Source organism: Rattus norvegicus, chromosome 8, assembly GCF_021556685.1.
Source record: "Rattus norvegicus strain SHRSP/BbbUtx chromosome 8, alternate assembly SHRSP_T2T, whole genome shotgun sequence".
Lineage (NCBI taxonomy): Eukaryota > Metazoa > Chordata > Mammalia > Rodentia > Muridae > Rattus > Rattus norvegicus.
This window is the reverse complement of record NC_141541.1, coordinates 122,835,939-122,840,028: the sequence shown is the minus strand read 5'-3', so window position 1 is coordinate 122,840,028 and position 4,090 is coordinate 122,835,939. Positions and strand designations below refer to the sequence as shown.

Here is a 4,090-nt window from a genome sequence, read left to right as displayed (position 1 = left end):
ACTGAACAGCAGACCTCCATGGTTTCTTCCTCAAGCTGAGACCTTGAATCCCAGCCCTGACTACCTTTGATGATGGCTTGAGCCCTGGAAGCATGAGCCGAATTAACCCCTTCCTCCCTGAGTTGCTTTTCATCAGACATGCAAGGGCTCTGTTCTATATGATTGTAAAAGGGGGTAGGGTGTTCCTGAAAGACCAAAGCAATCCAGGAAGGCAGGAAAATGTTCAGCGCCATCAGGGGTCTGAGGAGAGGACAAACGAATGAGAGAATACAGAGGTTTAAGGCTAGGAAACTTTTTAGGACATGAAAATATGGGACTCCGATACTACACATTTGCCATAGACTGCACCACCTGAGACCTGGCTGTGAACTGAGAACCTAGGGCTACAGTGTCTGTCTTAGACTGATTTACAGTAGTAGGGTTTGAACCCCGACCCGCAAATATGCTAAGCCACTTACCTACCACAACGCTGTATCCCCCAGCCCCTTCTGTGGGTTTTATTTTGAGACAGGGTCTCATTAAGTTGCCCAGGCTGGTCTTGAACCCATTATGTTACCAGGTTATCCTTCAACTTGTGATCCTCCTGCCTCAGACTCAGGAGTCAGATTATAGGTCTGGGCCTATATGATATTTCAATGTTGGCTCGTTGACTGTAACAAGTGTGCTTCTTCGGTTTGAGAATTTTGACAGCAGGGCTCGAGGGAGTGGCGTCGGTGTATCGCCTCGCTCTACTGCCTGCTTTATGTTCTAAGAACCTAAAATTACTATTTTAGAAAAAAATCAAATATAGGACAACCCGTTGGTTCTCTCGTCCTGCCGTGTCTCACGTGTGTGCGCGCACGCGCACAAACACACACACACACACACACACAGAGCATTAAAGGAACACAGACCAACAGGCACAGGCCATCTTGCAGCTTTTTACGAACACAACCCTTTCTTTGGGCTGAATGGAGACTGCATGGTCATTCGAAAGTGAAATTAAATGAGGGACTGATACCGTGCCCCAGCTGTTTCTTATGTGTGCCAGTCTAGAAAAGTACATTAGGCCCCAAAGGAGAGCCTCCTAGTGCAGCTGAATGACAGCGTGTTTATTGTTTATTGCAAGAGGGGGAAAAAAATGAACTGGGCTCACTCCATAAAACTACATTCTGACAAACGTGGCTTAAAACAATGGAAATAATCATACGCTTCTTAATGATCTGAATCCCCTCCCACTGGGTTTAGCCCGAGTTTCTCCTCTGAGCAGGAGAAGCCAGCTCCCATTGAAGGAGCAAAGGGAGGTATTCAAATGGTTGGGAAGCCGCTCACAGAGTCCTCTGGAGAGCCAAAGACCCAGGCCCAAGCTGTGAAATGGAATTAGTTTTGCTGTAAAATTCATACCTGCAAGAAATTGATGCTCTCCCGTGAGGCATCCAAACACCATAACAGCGGAAGAGCCCGGCCGGCCAGGAGGCTTATGTGACCTCGGGCCTCCTGAAAGCTGTCCCTGCCACTCCCTCCTCACAAAACGGGAGGATACTTGCACTGCGTGTCTCTGCCATTGCAAGAGGAAGTTCTCTCTCTCTCTCTCTCTCTCTCTCTCTCTCTCTCACACACACACACACACACACACACACACACACACACACACACACACACACACACCTGCTTGTCACAGCAAGGTGATTGCACCTGGAAGCCTAGAGAATCGCTGGGGAGATTGAGTAACTGCCTGGCTTAACTGATTGGTGAACAGTAACACCTGACGTCAGCTCTGTGCCATCTCTTCATATCAGGATGAAGCTGGGGACACACTCCATAGTGCTGAAGCCCTCTCCCTTCACCTGTGAATGCAGCTTCCTCCCTGGCTTTATATTAGGAGAGAACAGCTTGTTTCTCTTTCTGGGAGCACTCACAAGTGCACAAGTCTAAGAGTGTGTGTGTGTCTGTGTCTGTGTGTGCATGTGTGTCTCTGTACATGCATGTGTGTGCATGTGTACATAAGTGTCATGGAAACCACAAGAGAGCATTGGATCTCTGCAGCTGGAGTTACAGGCAACTGTGAATTGCCCCACATTTGCCCTAGAAACAAAATTCTCCATCCTCTGGAAGAGTAGCAAGCTCTCCTAACAGCTGAGCCATCAAGCCCAGTCCCCAAGGTTAGAACCTTACCTCTGAACAGGCTTGGTCTCCGTCCGTTGCCCCCACCCCCAGAGATAAAGATTAGGTGTTAATAACTGCAGTGGGTTCCCATCCGAGCTAGCCCTTGCCTGTCACTTCCCAGCCTTACTGGGAGATGTAGAACCTACAGATGTCAAAAGAAAGCTGTGTGGTCCCCAAAGACCTAGGGCAGGATGGGGGGGGGGTGACAAAAGCAGGGCCTCCAGCAGAAGAGGGATCCTCCTCCCCGTCAAGAGGGGGACACTTAACCTCAATAAGGACATGCCCAGGCAGGAGGCCAAGGGTTTTTATCAGTCAACTGTGTCTGCTTTTCCTATGAGTTTGTATGTAGGCCCGAGACATAAAGCGCAACTCACCGAATTCTTGCACTCCAGACCACTAACCATTAATTCCATGAGCAAACATGATTAAAAGTAAGCTCAGTATCAGTGCAGACAGGTCCAAATGTGGGAGCTCAAAGGTGTCGGATCAGATGGAAGCCGCTGAATTCTAATTACCACTTGCTACTGGCTTCTAACCTGGCAGGTATTGAATGTCCTACTTACAGAACTCACCTCCCCCCCAACCCCCCACCCCCCACCCCCCACCCCCACCCCCACCCAGGCGTGAAGGGCAAGCCTCCTTCCTATTCCCCTCCAGATGGTGAGCATCCCAGAGAGATCGGAATAGTGCCAAGCTCCCAAGGCGTCTTGGGGGAAATCACAGCATCACGAACTATGACATGTATTTTCTTTTTTATTAGCTTGTGTTTGTAAACAAAGAAACCAGGGGGGACCTGGATGGGAAATCTGCAAGCAGCCAGGTGCAGTGGGAATATTGGCACCTTCTTAGACGCAAATGCTGCCGGTCAGTGAGGAAGCAGGAAGATGGGTGTGCTGGCACAGTTCTGTGGTCCCACTAGGGCAAGCTTGTGAGTATAGGGGCTACATAGCAAGACTCTGTTAAAAGAAAAGGAAGGAGGGGTTGGGGATTTAGCTCAGTGGTAGAGCGCTTGCCTAGCAAGCACAAGGCCCTGGGTTTGGTCCTCAGCTCCCAGAAAAAAAAAAGAAAAGGAAAGGAAAAGAAAAGGAAGGGAGGGGAGAAGGAAGGAAACAGAAGAGAAGGGGGGGTGAGAAGAGGAGAGGGGAAGAAGAAGAGGAGGGAGAGGAGATGGGATGGGGAGAGAGGAAAGGGGAGGGGACGGGGAGGAGGGAAGAAAGGAACAAGGGAGACTAAAAGAGAAGGAAGGTATGGAGGAAGAATATACAGTTGAGTACATACGATTAAGCCATCAGGTGTGGGTTAAGTGCCAGAGAGACAAGACTGAGAATCGCTGCTCCTCACAGAGTCTACTGTCTCTGGGAATTGGAAACAGACATTGCGAAAGGGATGGCAAGGGAGGCTGTGAATTATAGAACACAGACATTTCATTTACTAAACCAGAAGAGGCCCCCTGCAGGAGCGACCAGGAATCAGAACATCTTATAATGCGACAGTCTCTAAGGCACCAGCTCCCCTGTAAGGACATTGAGACCTTTTATTAATTATGAAAGCTTGGCCTTAGCTCAGGCTTATTCCCAACTACCTTGTAACTCAATTATCCATTTATACAAGTCTAAGTTCTGCCACGTGGCTGTTTGCCTCACCTCAGTTTCATACAACTAACTTCCGCTGGTCCTGGATAGTGAATCCCCTACACCTTTCTCACTCCCAGAGTTCCTGCCTCTCTCCGGAAGTCCCGCCTTACTATTCTGCCTTCTGCTATAGGCCATGGGCTTATTATTTTAACCAATCAGAAGGTGTCTTAGACAGGCCGCGAAGGACAGGTACACATCCTCACACAAAGTACAAAAACATCATTCCTGCAATATCTGGCAGTTCGTGGCTGATGAAACTGGGGAAATGCTCAAAAGTGCAGAACCCCTCTCCCTTCAGTTGTAAACTCCAG

General features: G+C 48.9%; 1 long non-coding RNA gene across 1 annotated transcript; it reads right to left on the bottom strand.

The window, feature by feature from the left end:
- Positions 1-2,878: 2,878 nt before the first annotated feature.
- On the bottom strand, positions 2,879-3,863 carry LOC108351855 (uncharacterized). The gene is made up of 3 exons (NR_190851.1): positions 3,789-3,863; positions 3,424-3,544; positions 2,879-3,101 (listed from the first exon to the last, which is right to left on the bottom strand). It is a non-coding gene; the product is annotated as an uncharacterized LOC108351855 (long non-coding RNA).
- Between the last annotated feature and the right edge of the window lie 227 nt (positions 3,864-4,090).